The following is a 21,354-nucleotide window of genomic DNA, read 5'->3' as shown; positions in this document are numbered from 1 at the left end:
ACAGACAGACAGACAGACAGACAGACAGACGGACAGACGGACAGACAGACAGATGGACAGAGACACGGACAGACGGACAGACAGATGGACAGACAGACGGACGGACAGACAGACAGATGGACAGAGAGACAGACAGACGGACAGACAGACGGACAGACCTTGCATCACATCTTTAAATCTTTTACCATTAATCTGTTTTTAACCCTTTCAGACCTTCCACTGTGCACCGGGACATGTTCTTATATTGTTCTGGAGTATTTTTATTTTCTTTACATCAACACAACCCTTATACCCCTAATTTTAATAACATGTAATGACTTGTGTCTTAACTCCAATAAATTGCTTAAAAGTGCAACAAACCTCTATAAAGATTTCTGTTCTGTGCTTTATTGTGTATTTTTACAAACTATCACTGCAACCAGAAAGCTCTGAGACCTGCTGAATGTGTAAAATGTTTGTCTGACTCCCAGAGTTTATCTGCAGAAAGAATGATGGATCTGATCTGATCTGGTTTCACATCTACCACCAATCAGACATGAACATACAATCGTAGCTATGCTGTGCTCTAGAAGGTTAAACAATGACGACACCAGTGATCAGAATATTAATCATATTAAATCTGACCCGACTGTACAGAAAGCCCTCATCTAAACATGAAGCTGCATAGAGCTGAAGAATGAAGGACTGCTCTGTTAAATATGCAAAGAGATCAGCTAAAAAGGTGAATAAATATCTATGTATTGCATATAACAGGAGTTTTTAGTGACTAACTTTACGCTAGAACTCTTCTGGTTCTAGTTTCTCTGGACGAGCTGGGATTGTGTCTCTAGACTAAAAGTCTGCTTGCATTTTGTTTGCTTGAGGTGTGATGTTGAAAATGGGAAGTTTAACTATTTAACATCTGAATAAAAAGCTCAAATTCGAGATAGACTCTTTAAAAATATCTAAATTCTCGTCGGGTTATTAAGCAGCTGATAAAGTTCTCATCGTGAAGTGTTATTCCTGTCAGCAGGTGTTACTTTTATTTTGGTTATTTCCATGTGGCGAAGCAAAGAGGTTCCTGTGATGAACTTCTTTTAAAGCTTTTCATAAAAAATGTGCAGAAACCAGCGACTGTTTGGGAAGAAGTTAATCTCTGTAAAAGTTTAGAAAAAGGCTGGTAGTTAATTTTTGTAAACTATGCAGGGTTTCTAGCTCATCAGCTAAAACATGTAGGTATTTGGTTGTGATTTACATTAGCTCTGCTCAGTAGCTGACTAGCTGAATAATGCATTGTGGGTAATAGGAGCTCTGTGGTATTTCCATTGGAGCAGAAAGTTCCCAGACTCTCCCCACAGCTAACAACTCTCCTGGCACTCTGCCAGACAGGAGAGCAACAGTTCAGAGGCTTAAAGAAAGACTGGAGAGACAAAGCAGAGCAGGTTTAAGAAGATCAACAAATGGTTGCTCAGTTTTATCTGCTCACTGTTCATCACTGAATGGATGAATGTAAAAGCAGTAAACCTCCTCTGACTGTCCAACGACAGAGACCAATACAAAATATTAGTCTCTCCAGAGTTTTGGGTCCAACGCTGAAATGTTTAGACTGTTTCAGGAAAGTTTCTCTAAGTTTATAGTTTAGAAATCATCCATCCATCCAATCCAACCGTCCGTCCATCCATCCGTCCATCCATCCATCCAACCGTCCGTCCGTCCATCCGTCCGTCCGTCCATCCAACCGTCCATCCAACATCCATTCATCCATTCATCCATCATCCATCCAACCAACCATCCATCCATCCATCCATCCATCCAACCAACCAACCAACCAACCAACCAACCAACCATCCATCCATCCATCCATCCATCCATCCATCCATCCATCCATCCATCCAGCCATCATCCATCCATCCATTCAACCATTCATCCATTCATCATCCACCCGTCCGTCCGTCTGTCCGTCCATCCATCCATCCATCCGTCCATCCGTCCGTCTGTCCATCCAACCATCCATCCATCCATCCAACCGTCCGTCTGTCCGTCAATCCATCCATCCATCCATCCATCCATCATCCATTCATCTATTCATCCATCATCCATCATCCATCCATCCATCCATCCAACCAACCATTCATCCATCATCCATCCATCATCCATCCGTCCATCCATTCAACCATCCATCCATTCAACCATCCATCATCCATCCATTCATCATCCATCCGTCCGTCCGTCTGTCCGTCCATCCATCCATCCATCCATCCATCATCCATCCATCCATCCATCCATCCATCCTCTTCCTCTTATCCAGGGTTGGGTCATGGAGGCAGCAGATGAAGCTGGTCATTCCAGACGTTCCTCCTCCCACCAACACTTTCCAGCTCTTCCTGGGGGATCCTGAGGTGTTCCCAGGCCAGATGAGATATATAATCCCTCCAGAGAGTTCTGGATCTACCCCAGGGTCTCCTCCCAGGAGGACATGTTCAGAAAACCTCCAAAGGAAGTCTCCCTGGAGGCATCCGAATCAGATGTCCAAACCACCTCAACTGGTTCCTTTAGAGGTGAAGGATCAGCAGCTCTACTCTGAGCTCCCTCCAGATGTCTGAGCTTCTCCCCCTATCTCTAAGGCTGAGCCCAGACACCCTACAGAGGAAGCTCATTTCAGCTGTTTGTATCCATGATCTCATTCTTTCAGTTACTACCCAGAGTTCATGACCAGAGGTGAGGGTTGGAACGTTGATGGATGGTAAACTGAGAGCTTCTTCTTGTGGCTCAGCTCCCTCTTCACCGAGACGGTTCGGTTCAACGCCTTCATTATTGCTGATGCTGCACCAATCCTCCTGTCCATCTCTAGCTCCATTTTCCCATCACTCATGAACAAGATCCCGAGATTCTTGAACTCCCTCTCTTGGGGAAGCAACTCCCCCCAATGCACGATCACTAAAACATCCAGTCTGCTTGTCTTCTACCTGGTTAATGTGTCTTTGTGGTGTTTTTAAAAAGCTGGATGATACAGGAGAGAAGATAGCTGGTAGGTGTTCAGGTTGCATCAATGTCTGAAGATGGACTTTAAGCTTTTGCAATAAAAATTTTTGCAATTTCCCATCACCAAAGCTCCAGTTCAGTCTCAGGTGAACTGAGTGTTACAGTGAGATCCAGGAACAGGACTACTTTCATCACGTTTCTCTAGGGATTGTCAACAACCTATAATCACTGTAACGGTTTGCTTGTAGTGTGATGCTGAAAGACGTCAGACTATTTCAGATTAACTCTTTAACTGCCTCTTTGTTGAGGTTTTTGGGGCTGCTGCTGGTGAAGAAGCCTGCAGACTAAAAAAATTCAACGTCTGTTTTTTAATTTATTATCTTCTTTATTTCTCCAATAAAGACACTCAAACTGGTCATTAATGAGATGTATTAATGCAATAAAATGATGATATTCATTCATCAACACATTAGTACTTATCAAAGAGGAAACTACAGGTGATTGTTGGGTTATTATATTACTATACACTTCTGTCTGTGATTTCTTATTCAGAGCCAAAGTTTCCGCTGTTTGACCTCGTTCAGCTGCTGGTAGATTCCAGGGAACGAATGCAGGAAAAAATAATGTCAGTCAAATTTTTTCCAGCATTGAACCAAACATGAATCTGTCAGCAGAACTCAGTGGAAAAGGCAGCTTAGTTCCTCCAGACCAGCCAGACAGGTCACATGTGGACGGCTTAAAGACCGTCTGACAGTTTCCAGACCTTTTATTTTTCTGTTCGTTTGTCCAAAACTCTGCCACTCATTCAGTCTCCGGCACATCATACTTTTTAATAACGTGGTGGTGCTGTATTTGATTTATTTAGAGGTCGGAAATGCACAAATTCCAGGCTTCAAGTGTCTGAGGACTTAAACTAACCTGACCAAAACTATGCCTAAAATGAACAATAAGGATCCTAAAACTAGGTTTTGGTGCAGAGATGGAGGATTCCTTCTATGTTACTGCGGCTCTACCTCTGTTAGGGTGAGTTAATTTACAGTTAATGAAACTATGTAGACACAAATTATGTACAGCAAATATTGGCAGGTTGGAAATCCAGCTTGAGAAGTTTGGAGGAAGAAATGATGTCTTAAGTCATCTCTAGCTTTACAGGGATGTAAAATGTTGCTGAGTTAGAAAAGCTAATTTAAGATCATGCTCTAATCATTCTTCAATCTGTCGGCTCTGCTGTCCTTTCATTATCTCTCACCGTTTCCTCCTCCTCTCCTGCAGCTCTGATAATGTTCCCTCTCTGATGCTATGCTGGACCTGATCTCTACGTGGTTTTTATTTTTTCTGCCTCAGCAACAGGATCCCTCTGAGAGAAGCCAAGCCACTGCTTCACATGGTGTCAGATCTCGGCCATATTGGATCCGAATGGGAACGCCAGTGTTGGTTTACGCTGCTTCCGTCAATAGCAGAGGGACAATGGAAGGGGACAGGCGAGAGGCCCGGCCGCCGTGGCTACATAGAGGCCAGACAGACAGAGCATTGAAGGATCCATCAGAAACCAGCTCTGGCTAATGTGAGTCTCAGGTTTAGCGTCTGGAGACGAGGCTTCTGGTCGGTAACAGTAGACAAGAAGCTTTGTGGAACATGCAGCGTCTTTATGCTTCAGGACAAACTGCTGCAGTGTAAAGCTTCACTTCAAACCCGACTAAAAGAAGGCTGCTGTTGTGGGACGTCAGGGTGATTTCTGACTAACCTGATTCTGACAAATCCAGCCTTTCTTCTACAAAAAACATCTATATAGAACTAAACTGTGACAGAAAAACGAGTTGAAGGAAATAAACTCACAGCTGGATGGGATCTTCCATAATAAAGACATGAACGTATTTAGGAGGTCAGAAATGTACTGAACATTGTAGTAGCGTAATAGATTTTATTGGTTATTGCAGTTCAATGATCACTTTTACTAACTACAGCATTAATATTGTTTTATAAATGAATTGATTTATTTTCATTCATCTAGCGTTAACAACAGCAGCACTCGGTAAAGGTAAGGAAAGCAGTTGTCTGGTTTAATAACAAAAACTATGACTTTTCTGTAACCTCAGTCTGACAGGATGTAGGGTGAAGGTATAAGCTAGCATTCATGTCAGTCAGTCCTTCCTTCCACTAAACAACAACCCACGGACCAGCAACTTACCTCTAAGACAAATTTCACGGAAATCTTCAAGTTTTGGAGAGGATTTGAGTGATTCAAATCCTCTGCAAAACTCGAAGATTTCTGTGTTGAAAGTCTTCTGGAATGAGAAGCTTCTACCAATTAATGCAGTGATGACACAACTTCTTTAAACCTAACTGATTGTCATTTCTTCAACAACCATGTTGGAAGACATATCCTGTGATCATGGAAAGGATATTAATCTGTCTCAGTAGGGTCAAATTATTGGCCTGCATCAAGCAAAGAAAACAACTAAGGAGATTTCTGAAACTACTAAAATCAGGTCAAGAACCATCCAACGCATCATTAGAACCTGAAGGATAGTGGAGAACCTTCATCTTCCAGGAACAAATGTGGTCTGATGAGTCCAGATTTACCCTGTTCCAGAGTGATGGGTTCAGTAGTTTAGGTTTGGTTTGGGTCCCAACTTTGTGCTGGTTTTTGACTTTTCTAGGACTGGTTTCAGACTGGATTCTGACTGGTTCTGAATGATTTTTTGGACTGGTTTAGGTTTGATTTTGGTCCTGGTTTAAGACTTTTTGAGGACTGGTTTCAGGCTGTCTAGGCAGGTCTTGGACTTTTTTTTTAACCCAAGAGCACCAAACCTACAACCATGCATGGTGGTGGCAGTATTATGCTCCATGGAACTGGAGCTTTACACAAAGTAAATGGAATAATGAAGAAGGAGGATCACCTCCACGTTCTTCAGGAGAACCTAAAACCATCAGCAGAAGGTTGATCTTGGACACAGTTGGATGTTTCAACAAGACAATGAGCCCAAACACACATCAGACGTGGTGAAGAAATAGTTCCATCAGGCTAGAATGAAGGTTCTAGACTGGTCTCCCCAAAGTCCTGACTTAGACCCCTCAAGAACCAGAAGAACCAAGTCAGAAAGCCAATAAATGTAAAGAAAGAAGAAAGAAGAGAGGAGGATAAAGTGATGAACTCATCATGGCTAGTGCCTACCAGCCTGTGGGGGTTAGAGTTATGATCTGGGGTTGGTCAGGTTCAGCAACATTATGTTCCCAAAGAATGAGGTCAACTGACTACCTGAGGATACTGAATGACCAGGTCTTTCCATCAGTGGAGGTTTTCTTCATTTTCCAAGATGCCGATGCCAGGATTCATGGGGTCACATTGAGAATGAGTGGATCAGGGAGCATGAGATGGATTGTCCTCCACAGAGTCCAGATCTCAGCCTGTTAGGAGATGATTATAGTGCTCACATTATTGTCCACACATTATCACACACCCACATGAGGAACTGGTGCAAACAGTTCCTCCTGCAGACACACGCACACACTCACTCACTCAAGAGTGTGGGACCGCCCCACCCTCTACATTCTTACTCTATGCTTTGCTAAAAATAAAGGTACAAGGAGCTGCTCAGCGCGTCTCTGCCTCAGAACGTGAGCTGAGCAAGGGGTGCCCTTGTACAAGAAATCTCTTTGTCTGTGTTTGATCTGTTTCTCTCCTCTCAGTTCTGTGATCCTGGTTGGAGTCAGCCCGCTGGAGGCGGTAATCCTCTGACATAATTCTTGGTCCTTCGAGCCGGATGGGAAGCCTGAGATCCCGCTGAGTGGTTAACCTGAAGTCCTGTCGACAGCCAGTCACCCAGGGTGTCTGAAAAGACCCAGGACGTGAATTCGGACCTGGGCCAGGGTTAGAACCAACCCTCACGGTGATTCTCTGGTTTTTCCATGCCGAACTACACATCACCAGAACGGGGAGTGAGTATCGACACGCAAAGAGAGTGAATGATTTACAAAGCGCTCGATGAGAACAAAAGGCCCTAGTGGATGAGTTCAAAAGTTCCATAAAATCGATTTTGGGTGAGCACAAAAGGCCTAATGGATGAGTGCAAAAGTCCCAGATAAATGTCCAGTCAGAGGCATTAAGTAGCTACAGAACAGTCAGTCAGTACTGTTACAAATACCCAGTCAGTGGTATTATGAGTGAATGAGTCTGTTTGGTTCTGTGTTTTGAGAAACGCTCATTAAAAACTCTAGTGAGTTGCGATCTCAATTTTTTATTTTATCCAATAAGATCACCGTACAAACGGTGTTATGAGTAAGCTCTACCCGCAGTAAATTAGTTACTGTAGAAGCTTGGTGGAGGAACTTCACTCAATTTCACCTCATGTTTGTGACATCCTTAGAGGAACCCTCATAGTGTAAAACTAAAATTAAAAGAGTTTGGTAATTATCCATTTTGTATCTAAAGACGGAGAAATAAAAACTGAACATTCTGGACCCCCTCCGTCAATAAACTCTCTACTAGTAGATTTACAAGTTGGACATTTATGAGAGCGGTGAATAATAGGTAAATAACAGAGAAATTAACCTAGAAACAGGCAGAAGAAATAGTATTTAAATTGGAGTGTTCTGACATAGACAGAGAACAGGGGAGTAAATCATCGCAACCTTTATCCAAGGACGGTCTGTTCATGGAGAAAAAGCCTCCCTGGAGGCAGGGCCAGATAAGCATAAGATGGATAAGAAAACATAATTTCACTGGAAAACTGGACACTAAAGATGTCCTGCGTCTCCAAGTCGATCTAAAAACAGAAATATCTCAAATAACGAAAAGAAGAAAAAGGGCAAGAGAACAGAAGAGTATGAGCTAAGTGAGAAATGGTTAGAGGAAAGTCAGCGTAGAGACAAACAAAGACAGGAGGATTGGCAGAGTTAGGGAGAACGTCGAGCAGAGGAACGAAGAAGGAAAGATAAGAAAAAGAAAGACAAGCTAATGACCTCAGTCTTGTACCCAAACAATGAACTGGGGAAAGTAGTAACCCAGCACAAGACAAGGTCAGATAGCGACCAAGAGGATTATGACGAAGAGATAGAGGACTGTGAGGACTGTGGACCACACCCGAACCGCACGACCACAGTGTCCACTCATAGAAGTTGCAAACCCAAGGTTTGGCCAGCCTACGGGTGAGCAAGATGGTAATGGGAGACCACGAGTGGACCAAGAAACCGACTATGCTAGTTTACAGACCATGGAGCGCACATGACAGACGCAGGAGCGACAAAAGACATACCACACCCCAAAGTAGACCCTGACAAGTTCAGACGTGACATGGACGGTATACGACTAAGGTTACAAATTAAATGGACATGAGCTCACAGACTGTTTTATGGACGTGCTAACAGCCGACTGGGCACCGAGTTAGAGGCAATTTTACAGACTCTGAAGCAAATGGTCAGGCTTTAAGACATGATTCACAGCAATTGACAGCACAATTACAAGTACTGTATGCTGCCATAGAACATGAATGGCCGCAACGATCTAATTTTAATGCCATTAACTGAAAACCATCCAGAAAGAGGGAGAAAGTGCTGCTGATTACAGACATAGGTTAGAGAAGGTCTATCGTTTGAATTCTGGCGTGCCATATAATGATGAGGCAGGGCAGCGCTTACCAACAACAACTGAAAATGTTTTTCATTAAAGGTCTAAGAACACAAACTAGAGAAAAAGTGCAAAAGCACTGGGTGCATCAAGACAACAGGAACTGTGGCCCAGGCAGTAGAGCAGGCCAAGCATTTTGAAAAACAACAAAAAGATAAAGAGGAACAGAAAGCAGTGTTTCTTGTTGATGCACAAACTGTTCTTGGCTTATCAATGGACACCCCCTCCTTCCCAGCCAGAGGGAGGCAGAGGGCGTGGGAGAGGTAGAGGCCCTCAAGATATAATTCTTCCCAGCAACGCCTCTAACAAGAAATGACACCACAAAAACAATATGACTGGCTAAAACAACATTGTCTTTGTCTGCCATAAGCCAGGGGCATCGTGCAAAGACAGCAAAATGAGCGGCACAAAAATACGTCATGAGAGAAGGCGTGATAGGAACTTGAAAATCATGCTGTAAAGCAAAATCCCACAAGCCACACCACCTGTAACGGAAATTGATGACAAAAACAGACACTGAGGACAGATACTCGTGTCCAGCTTTGATATATTTAGTTATTAAAAGACAAACAAGTTACTGAACCAATGAGAAAACTATCAATAAATGGAAAAGCCTACATGTTTCTATGTGACAGTGGAGCATGTACTACAGTTGTACGTCAACCTTTTCCTGGAATGAAAATGTCAAACAAAACCATTTGGGTTAGATCAGCATCTGGACATGTCATGAAACAACGCATGACTCAACCTGCAATGATAAGAGATTTAGACAGCGGGCAGGAGACCAAAATTTCAATCATGGTAGATCCCTCCTGCCCATTAAATCTTTTGGGGAGAGATCTCCTAACAGTTTTGAAAATAGCCATTATTCCCACCGCAGACGGGGGAATGACAACTGCCACTGTAGAAGGAGACTATCAAATGTTAAGACAAGGAATGACTGAACCACACCATTACTGGAGTCTTGACCTTTTACACACACAATTAGCCACCACCCTCCTTACAGAGGCGAAAGAAAAGCTTAAAGAAGTGATGAAGACCACACCTGGTCCAGATGAACGTTATGATCAACAAGTTCATCAGTTGAAAAATCCAACTACAATCTGCATTCAAAATCTTTTTGTTTCACACATGGGTCAAAGTTGCTGTTCAGTAATACTCAAACCAGATCAACAAAAACTAAGTCACCAACATGAGCCACATGTCTCTTTAACCAAAGACATTAGGCATGAGTGGAAACACATGAATGCATTTGTAGAACGAGCAAAAAGACAGGATTATGGACCACCTGACAAATCAGGATGGAGCCAAAGCAAAGACATGTACATATGGAAAAAGACTGTAGGAAATTACACTCCAGTCTCGCCTCAATCACATTTAGACGCCCCAGATTGACCTGTTGAAGTGAACTGTGCGTTAGATAATTCACAATTGCAAGAGTTAAGAAAACTACCTGATCAAGTTTGGTCTAATGGTCCCACAGATGTAGGACTAATCAAAGACTTACCACCAATTAAGATAGAAACTAAACCACATCCAAGTATAATTCAGAGACAATATCCGCTTTCAAAAGAAGCCATAGATGGTATCTCACCAGTAATTGAGGAAATGCTTAAAGCAGGAATCTTAAGAGAAATTGATAACCCTATGTGCCTCACACCTATTTTTCCTGTGAAGAAAACTACCTCAAAATGGAGACTAGTACATGATCTACGTGCTGTAAACGAAATAGTACAACCACTCCCAGCAAAAGTTGCTAATCCACACACAATTCTGAATAGCCTGAAATCAACAGACAAATTTTTTAGCGTCATAGATTTGTCTAATGCCTTTTTCTCAGTTCCACTGCACAAAGATTCACAAGGATTATTTGCTTTTAGGTTTAAAAACAAAACCTACACTTACACCAGACTACCCACAAGGCTTCACACATAGCCCCACTATGTATTCACAAGCCTTACAGATGTCAATGTCAACCTGTCCTAACCTAACAGGAGGCCAAATGTTACTTTATGTGGATGACATCTTAGTAACAGGAAATTCTCAGGAACAGTGCAAAGAAAACACCTTAGTGGTATTAAAGCACTTATATTTGCAAGGCCATAAAGTCTCACAGCATAAATTACAATGCTGGACAGAAAGTGTCAGATATCTTGGACACATTATATCAGCACAAGGAAAGCAAGTCACTCCAGAAAGAAAAGAAGCAGTGTTGGCAACACCAAAACCAAAAACAAAGCAACAAATGATGTCTTTTCTAGGTCTGTGCAACTTCTGTAGGACATGGATTCCTGACTACTCTAAACTCGCACAGCCATTACAAAATCTTATCTATGGAAAGCAATTGGCTATGAATGCACAAATAGAGTGGACAGATGAGGGAAATAATGCATTTCAACATCTAAAGCAACAATTAGCATCAAGTTCCACTCTCGCCACCCCTAACTACGATAAACCCTTTGCTCTTATGGTTTCAAATAAAGATACACACATGACAGCAGTTCTTACACAGAGAAGTGGTGATAGGCCAAGACCAATAGCGTTTTATTCAAAAAAATTAGATCCAGTAGCTTCCGGACTACCACACTGTGTGCAAGCTTGTGTTGCTATAGCAGAGGCTATACACGCATCAGCAGAAATAGTTCTCTTACACCCACTGACAGTGTATATAGAACATTCAGTTGAAGTTATTCTGCTACAAACACCACTTCCTTTTCTCACAACATCGAGACACTTAGGACTGATTTCAAGGTTACTTTCTCACCCACACATTGTTTTTAAAACATGTAAAACTATCTCAGTCTCACAACTAGTTGCAACACCTGTAGATGGAACATCACATAGTTGCGAGGATCTTATCAAAAGGGAAACAAAACCACGACCTGACATTTCAGAAACACCACAATGTAATCAGAAGCATCTGTTTGTTGACGGCTCAGCACAGAAAGACTGTCATGGGAGGAACAGAGTGGGTTACGCAGTAACCACATCTTCAACAGTGCTCGAAGCAGGAGCCCTCCTTTCCTCTTATTCTGCACAAACAGCTGAACTGCATGCAGTAACTCGTGCATGTAAAATCTCGAAAGGACAGGATGTATGCATATGGACAGATAGCCAATATGTACATGATGCAGTACATCATTTTTCCAGTATTTGGTCCAGACGTGGCCTAACAACTGCCACGGGAAAACCTCTCACACACAGTGCAAAAATGATCGAACTTCTACAAGCTGTATTGCTTCCAAAAAGTCTTTCCCTATGCAAATGTGCTGCACACCAAACAGACGAGTCTGAGATAACAAAAGGAAACAATTTGGCAGATGAAACTGCTAAAGTTGCAGCATTAGCTGAACCTCATTGTGAAAACAATTTATTAACAATGACCAACATTGATATTGACATCCTACAAGATGCACAAAAAACAGCTCCTATCGCTGAACAAAAGTCATGGCAAACCAGAGGGGCAATAACAAAAGATAACATTCTTTATATTGACAACAAACCAATCTTACCAAAATCTCTCCATGCTACAGCTGCTTTAGTGAGTCATGGGAAGACCCATGTCTCAACAGGAGGGATGGTTACACTTGTCAATCGACACTATTATGCTATAAATTTCGAATCTTCTGCAAAACAACACATATCAAAATGCATGATATGCTTAAAACATAACTCACAGGGTAACACAAGACCAAAGAGAGGCAGATTTCCTACACCACCACATCCATTTCACACAATACACATGGATTTTATTGAACTAACTGAATCACGAGAAGGAAAATATGCACTGGTAATAATCTGTGCTTTTTCCAAATGGGTAGAAATATACCCACTAAAGAAAAATGATGCATTGAATACCGCAAAATGCCTAGTCAAACATTACATCCCAACATATGGAGTGCCTAAAGTCATTAGATCTGATAATGGCACGCATTTTGTCAATGAAGTGATCAAGTTAACAGCAGAAGCATTAGGGATTGAATTAAAGAATCATTGTGCATATCACCCACAGAGTGCTGGATTGGTAGAAAGAACAAACGGAACAATTAAGAGCAGACTTAGAAAAACAATGGAGGAGACAGGCAGACCATGGAATGATTGTGTTTGCTTAGTTAAAATGTGGATGAGGATTACCAGAAGTGACACAGGTTTAACACCTTTTGAAGTAGTGTATGGAAGAATATTTCCACTACCACAGTTTAATAATGACCTTGATAAATCTGACAGAGAAACTAGACTAGCTGACTACATGAAAAAAAAAATGCTGAATGACAAAGAAATACAGTCAGCTAACACTGTACCACAAAATCCTATCTCTCACCAACAGAAAGTGAAGCCAGGAGACTGGGTCCTAATCAAGGTGTTCCAGCGACGTAGTTGGAGCGCCCCCAAGTGGGAAGGCCCATATCAAGTATTGTTGACCACACCAACAGCCATAAAAATAGCAGAACGACCATCGTGGATTCATCTGACCCACTGCAAGTTAGTAACCGAGGCAGTCAAAGAGTTGCATAGTGACAGAGACTAGAGTTTCCTATAGGGCAGTCTACTGGACAGTATGCAGGACTAGCCTGATGCGTCTGGGGACACAGACTGATTAGTCTGGCACTATAGGCTAGTGAAGAAATCAACGCGGATGCCTTGGCAGGCCAAACCGCCCTATGTAATCTCTGCAGGTGACTGACCTACAGGTTATTCAACATGAGGTCTGTTCGATCTAAAACTGGCATTGTGGCTCTTATTGCAACATTGACTATTCTGCTACTCTTATTAACAGTACTAGAGACTGAATATGAACGACAGCGAAGAACACATCAACACTCCGGTGACTCAACATGGGAAGAAAACACATGGTATCGTGCTATGAACTGGACTGCATACAGCAGTAATAAGACTAATTGCTATGTTTGCTCACAGGTACCTCACCACACAGGACACTCTGACACACCAAGACCAGCTGTCTGATTGGAGCTTTAGCTCCTGGCTTACTGGTCCCTGGAAAGCTATTCTTCTTCGTATTGGCATAATAATTTTAGCTATACTTATTTTGCTGTGTGCTATTTCTACTTGCATTATTCCATGTATTCGTACTTGCATTACCAGACTTGTTGATTTCAGAGTCTCTGCAGCTCTCGTCCGTTACGATCCATTGCCTCACAAAGACACACCTGGAGGTGTAGACTCGTCAACGGATTCTGAGGGCTCTGAGGCAGAAGACTCCGTTTAGATGAATGTTTAAGTCATGCATATCCTCTATGACGTGTTAACAGAAAACAGAAATGAGTTGTTAATTACTGATATCATGGAAATGTATGTCTTATCCTACCTGTACATTATTGTAAATATCCATGCATTAATGTGATCAACAGGAGGGAATGTTAGGAGATGATTATAGTGCTCACATTATTGTCCACACATTATCACACACCCACATGAGGAACTGGTGCAAACAGTTCCTCCTGCAGACACACGCACACACTCACTCACTCAAGAGTGTGGGACCGCCCCACCCTCTACATTCTTGTACTCTATGCTTTGCTATAAATAAAGGTACAAGGAGCTGCTCAGCGCGTCTCTGCCTCAGAACGTGAGCTGAGCAGGGTGCCCTTGTACAAGAAATCTCTTTGTCTGTGTTTGATCTGTTTCTCTCCTCTCAGTTCTGTGATCCAGGTTGGAGTCAGCCCGCTGGAGGCGGTAATCCTCTGACACTATACTATGTCGAAAAAAAATGCCATTTTTCAAACATGTTGTAAAAACGTGCCATATGATGAAATAATGTAAAGGAGGCCGTGAAAAACACTCCAGAAAGGTTTTCTTTGAAAAAAAAATCATCATGAATTTTGGCGCAAAAAAAACGCCTTACTATACTATGTCGAAAAAAAATGCCATTTTTCAAACATGTTGTAAAAACGTGCCATATGATGAAATAATGTAAAGGAGGCCGTGAAAAACACTCCAGAAAGGTTTTCTTTGAAAAAAAAATCATCATGAATTTTGGCGCAAAAAAAACGCCTTACTATACTCTGTCGAAAAAAAATGCCATTTTTCAAACATGTTGTAAAAACTTGCCATATGATGAAATAATGTAAAGGAGGCCGTGAAAAACACTCCAGAAAGGTTTTCTTTGAAAAAAAAATCATCATGAATTTTGGCGCAAAAAAAACGCCTTACTATACTATGTCGAAAAAAAAAACCGATATTTCAAACATGTCGTAAAAACGTGCCATATGATGAAATAATGTAAAGAAGGCTGTGAAAAACACTCCAGAAAGGTTTTCTTTGAAAAAAAAATCATCATGAATTTTGGCGCAAAAAAAACGCCTTACTATACTATGTCGTAAAAAAATGCCATTTTTCAAACATGTTGTAAAAACGTGCCATATGATGAAATATTGTAAAGGAGGCCGTGAAAAACACTCCAGAAAGGCTATCTTTGAAAAAAAAATCATCATGAATTTTGGCGCAAAAAAAACACCTTAGTATACTATGTCGAAAAAAAAATCCGATATTTCAAACATGTCGTAAAAACGTGCCATATGATGAAATAATGTAAAGGAGGCCGTGAAAAACACTCCAGAAAGATTTTCTTTGAAAAAAAAATCATGAATTTCGGGGCAAAAAAGGCCTTACTGTACTATGTCGAAAAAAAAATCCGATATTTCAAACATGTCGTAAAAACGTGCCATATGATGAAATAATGTAAAGGAGGCCGTGAAAAACACTCCAGAAAGGTTTTCTTTGAAAAAAAAATCATCATGAATTTTGGCGCAAAAAAACGCCATAGTATACTATGTCGAAAAAAAAATGCGATTTTTAAACATGTTGTAAAAACGTGCCATATGATGAAATAATGTAAAGGAGGCCTGAAAAACACTCCAGAAAGGGTTTTCTTTGAAAAAAAATCATCATGAATTTTGCCGCAAAAAAACGCCTTACTATACTATGTCGAAAAAAAATGCAATTTTTCAACACGTTGTAAAAATGTGCCATATGATGAAATAATGTAAAGGAGGCCGTGAAAAACACTCCAGAAAGGTTTTCTTTGAAAAAAAAAATCATCATGAATTTTGGCGCAAAAAAAATGCCTTACTATACTATGTCGAAAAAAAATTTGATTTTTCAACATGTTGTAAAAATGTGCTATATGATGAAATAATGTAAAGGAGGCTGCGAAAAACACTCCAGAAAGGTTTTCTTAGAAAAAAAATCATCATGAATTTTGGCCCAAAAAAAACGCCTTACAATACTATGTCGAAAAAAAATGCAATTTTTCAACATGTTGTAAAAACGTGCCATATGATGAAATAATGTAAAGGAGGCCGTGAAAAACACTCCAGAAAGGTTTTCTTTGAAAAAAAAAAATCATCATGAATTTTGGCGCAAAAAAACGCCTTACTATACTATGTCGAAAAATGTCATTTTTCAACATGTTGTAAAAATGCCATATGATGAAATAATGTAAAGGAGGCTGTGAAAAACACTCCAGAAAGGTTTTCTTTGAAAAAAAATCATCATGATTTTGGCGCAAAAAAAACGCCATAGTATACTATGTCGAAAAAAAATGCAAATTTTTCAACATGTTGTAAAAACGTGCCATATGATGAAATAATGTAAAGGAGGCCGTGAAAAACACTCCAGAAAGGTTTTCTTTGAAAAAAAAATCATCATGAATTTTGGCGCAAAAAAACGCCATCGTATACTATGTCGAAAAATGTCATTTTTCAACATGTTGTGAAAAAATGCCATATGATGAAATAATGTAAAGCAGGCTGTGAAAAACACTCCAGAAAGGTTTTCTTTTGAAAAAAAATCATCATGAATTTTGGCGCAAAAAAACGCCATAGTATACTATGTCGAAAAAAAAATGCGATTTTTCAACATGTTGTAAAAACATGCCATATGATGAAATAATGTAAAGGAGGCTGTGAAAAACACTCCAGAAAGGTTTCTTTGAAAAAAAAATCATCATGAATTTTGTGCAAAAAAAACGCCATAGTATACTATGTCGAAAAAAAAATGTGATTTTTAAACATGTTGTAAAAACGTGCCATATGATGAAATAATGTAAAGGAGGCCATGAAAAACACTCCAGAAAGGTTTTCTTTGAAAAAAAAATCATCATGAATTTTGGCGCAAAAAAAACGCCATACTATACTATGTCGAAAAAAATCGATTTTTCAACATGTTGTAAAAACGTGCCATATGATGAAATAATGTAAAGGAGGCTGTGAAAAACACTCCAGAAAGGTTTTCTTTAAAAAAAAATCATCATGAATTTTGGCGCAAAAAAAACGCCATAGTATACTATGTCGAAAAAAAATGCGATTTTTCAACATGTTGTAAAAACGTGCCATATGATGAAATAATGTAAAGGAGGCCGTGAAAAACACTCCAGAAAGGTTTTCTTTGAAAAAAAAATCATCATGAATTTTGGCGCAAAAAAAACGCCTTACTATACTATGTCGAAAAAAAATGCCATTTTTCAAACATGTTGTAAAAACGTGCCACATGATGAAATAAATTAAAGGAGGCCGTGAAAAACACTATGGTAAGGTTTTCTTTGAAAAAAAAATCATGAATTTTGGGCAAAAAAACGCCACAGTATACTATGTCGACAAAAAAACTGCGATTATTCCACATGTTGTAAAAACGTGCCATATGATGAAATAATGTAAAGTAGGCCCTGAAAAACACTCCAGAAAGGTTTTCTTTGAAAAAAAATCATCATGAATTTTGCCGCAAAAAAACGCCATAGTATACCAAGTCGAAAAATATCATATTTCAACATGTTGTAAAAACGTGCCATATGATGAAATAATGTAAAGGAGGCCATGAAAAACACTATGGTAAGGTTTTCTTTGGAAAAAAAATCATGAATTTTGAGGCAAAAAAACGCCACAGTATACTATGTCGACAAAAAAACTGCGATTATTCCACATGTTGTAAAAACGTGCCATATGATGAAATAATGTAAAGTAGGCCCTGAAAAACACTCCAGAAAGGTTTTCTTTGAAAAAAAATCATCATGAATTTTGCCGCAAAAAAACGCCATAGTATACCAAGTCGAAAAATATCATATTTCAACATGTTGTAAAAACGTGCCATATGATGAAATAATGTAAAGGAGGCATGAAAAACACTCCAGAAAGGTTTTCTTTGAAAAAAAAATCATCATGAATTTTGGCGCAAAAAACCACGCCATAGTATACTATGTCGGAAAAAAAATGCGATTTTTCGACGTTGTAAAAACGTGCCATATGATGAAATAATGTAAAGTAGGGCGTGAAAAACACTCCAGAAGGGTTTTCTTTGAAAAAAAAATCATCATGAATTTTGGCGCAAAAAACCACGCCATAGTATACTATGTCGGAAAAAAAATGCGATTTTTCGACATATAAAAACGTGCCATATGATGAAATAATGTAAAGTAGGCCGTGAAAAACACTCCAGAAGGGTTTTCTTTGAAAAAAACATCATCATGAATTTTGGCGCAAAAAAACGCCTTACTATACTATGTCGAAAAAAAATGCCATTTTTCAAACATGTTGTAAACGTGCCATATGATGAAATAATGTAAAGGAGGCCGTGAAAAACACTATGGTAAGTTTTTCGTAAAAAAAAAAAAATCATCACGAATTTTGGCGCAAAAAAAGCCATAGTATACTATGTCGAAAATCGTCATTTTTCAACATGTAAAAACGTACCATATGATGAAATAATGTAAAGGAGGCCGTGAAAAACACTCCAGAAAGGTTTTCTTTGAAAAAAAAAATCATCATGAATTTTGGCCTTAACTATAATTAATATCAATAACAGTAATAAGTAGTGATAAGAACAATCAGAATTTACAAGTGAATGTGACCTCAACACTTTGTGACTTGAACAGGTGCGACAAAAGGAGTAAGGACTGCTGTACACTATGACGTCTTTTGAACGACATGCTATCGTATGACATTTCTAGAACGACATGCTATACTACGACATTCTTTGGACGACATGCTATAGTATGACGTTTCTAGAACGACATGCTATACCATGACGTTTTTTGGACGACATGCTATACAATAGGATTTTTTAATTGACATATTACTATGATGTGTTTTTTTTTTTTTTTTTTAGCAACATCTAATAATTTGAACAGTTTTAAAAATTACTATACATTTACTTGTGCAATTAAATATTATTCTTTTTAGGCAAAGGCCATTTCTGATTACATATAGGCTATTAAATAAATGTTTATTAAAAACTAAAAAGCATTAAAAAATAATAACCAACTTAGGCATTTACTGAGTCACTAAAATAGTGTAGAGTCTACGGCCACATCAGCATTATTATAAGCATCCTCTGGTAAATTCACAGCCATATACTGTAGGAAATCTAGCTGATCTCATCATGATGTCTCTTACCATATGGACTTCAGGAGATGATTAGATGATGATAAACTGTGACCTGCTGGTTGGGTTCTCTCTGTTCTCATATTTCCTCCATGTTTGTCTCCTGATGCTGCCTTACTTCAGCCAGTCCATGAGCAACAGAAAACACAGTTTGCCTTGTATCCATTGCCAGGGGTTCCACTCTTCCCACTCCAGTCTGTACATTTGCAAACGTTTTTGCTTCTTTAGACGTGGTGGAGTTTCAGGTGTAGACATTTTTAAACGTGCGGGTGCAGCAGCGTCTGTAACCTGGCAACCAGAGACAGGACCGGACAGGACCGGACACACAGAGACGTCTGAAGTCTGTCCACTGGACCTGGCATCGGGTCCTCGCTACGTGGGTCCTACGAAGAGGAAAATGGCTGCCCTTAATATTTCCTGTGTTTTATTATATTCATTATGCAGCTTTGATGAGTGTGTGACAGACGTGTACGGGGCATTTATGAAAATACGGAACAACTTGCGTCCCGTATTGATTTAACACGGGACGCAACAATTAATAGTGGAATAAAGGACGTTTCCGTATTTTAAGTGACGGGTGGCAACCCTCAGGATGGATCAGCTACAGGTGGTCCCTGCAGGTCTGAGCCGGCGGACAATCGTCGTCCTCAGTTCTTCCTTTTCTCCCAATTCTTCCCTCAGTAATGAGTAAAATCACTGATAGATACTATTTTAAACCTATTTCGTCACTTCTTTGTGTTGACTGTTTGCTAAATGTGGTGATGTGCAGGAAGATTTGCCGAGACGAGTAACGGTCGGACTGCAGCAACAGTCACACTCAAATCAACCCAAACCAGAAAAATACTGTAATCTGCTGTAGGATTGTACGGTAGCTTGCTGTTAATATTTTCTTCTTTAAAAAACACATGAATTTACAGTATTCAGCTGTATTTACAAAGAGCGGTATATTACTGTACAAAATATGCTGTATTTTTACAGCAATTTGTTACAGTGCAGGGACGCTACAGCTGTGAAAATGTTAAATCGCACAAAAAACAGTATGACACGGACTTAAGACGTGGTAAAATGCATTTTAAGGCAAGAATGCAAAATATAGAGCATGTGCAGAAGCAGGTTGATTTGTCAAACCTACAAATTCCACTTCCATGAGATGTTTTGATATAAATGTAGATGAAGGTAGATGTGGTATAAGACATTTGTAAGAAATGTTAAAAACGCAAAAACAGTGGACTTAGCAAATAATTCATATTGGGCAAACTGATCAGTGGAACAAAGCCCTTAGTCTTGCTCAGTTACACACACAAACACTCTTGAGGTGCAATTTAAGAGTTGGTACAATGCCATTTACAGTGGAAAAGCAAATGTTGCATGTGCAGAAACAGGTAGATCTTGCAGGGAATGATAAAACACAGTAGAGACAGGTGAGGGATAGGCTGCTTGTAAGAAATGTTCATTCACACACAAAACAGAGAGCATGACATATCTTACACTGGACAAACTGTAGAAGTAACCCACTGCCTGGCTTCATTACACACATACACACACTCTTGAGCTACAACTTAACAGTTCATATGATACATTTTAATGCAGCACTGCAAAATATTTCACAGATGCAGAAGCAGGTGGATTCTGCACACCTCCACTTGTCCTGGAAGGAAATGACAGAGGTACACGGAGGCAGCAGAGGGATAAAACAGTTGTAAGAAACAATAAAATGCACATAAAATATGTGGATATGACACATTATTCACACTAGACTAATTAATCAATGGAACTAACCTCACAATCTACATTGTACCAACTCTAAGAGTTGGTACAATGCAATTTACAGCAAGACTGGAAATATATGTGATAGATGCAGAAGCAGGTGGATTTTGCAAACCTTCACTTGCACTGGAAAAAAATTATGAAAAATAGAGGTACATAGAGGTAGATGAGGGATTAGACAGTTGCAAGAAATGAGAAAATGCACACATAAATAGAGGTAGGTGAGGTGAGCAGTGCATGACACATAATTCACACCTGACAAACTAATCAGTGGAACTAACCTCACAGTCTTAAGTAATTCTGTGTCATGCTCACTGTTTTTTGTGTGTTTTAACATTTCTTACAGCTGTCTTATCCCTCACCTGCCTCTCTGTATTTCTGCATTTTCTTAATTCCTTCCAAGAGGTGGTGTATAAGATTCACCTGTTTCTGCACTTAAAGCATATTTGGAGTCCTGCTGTGAAATGCATTGTACCAACTCTTAAATTATAGCTCAATAAGGTATTTGTGTGTAATTAGGAAACACTGTGAGGTTAGTTCCAGCCATAATTTTGTCAGGTGTGAATTATGTGTCACTGTTTATTGTGCAAATGAACAAATCTTATC

The 21,354-nt window shown here is 39.8% G+C and overlaps 1 long non-coding RNA gene across 1 annotated transcript in view; it reads right to left on the bottom strand.

The window, feature by feature from the left end:
• LOC129350354 (uncharacterized) overlaps positions 1–19,379 on the bottom strand; it is a 21,044-nt gene extending 1,665 nt beyond the window's left edge. Inside the window, exon 1 of the long non-coding RNA XR_008603718.1 lies at positions 18,994–19,379. This is a non-coding gene — a long non-coding RNA (uncharacterized LOC129350354). The remainder of the gene's footprint in view (positions 1–18,993) is intronic.
• Positions 19,380–21,354: the final 1,975 nt, after the last annotated feature.

This window comes from Amphiprion ocellaris, chromosome 13 (assembly GCF_022539595.1).
Source record: "Amphiprion ocellaris isolate individual 3 ecotype Okinawa chromosome 13, ASM2253959v1, whole genome shotgun sequence".
Lineage (NCBI taxonomy): Eukaryota > Metazoa > Chordata > Actinopteri > Pomacentridae > Amphiprion > Amphiprion ocellaris.
Note: the sequence above shows the minus strand (reverse complement) of the source record. Positions and strands in the feature narration are given on the sequence as shown.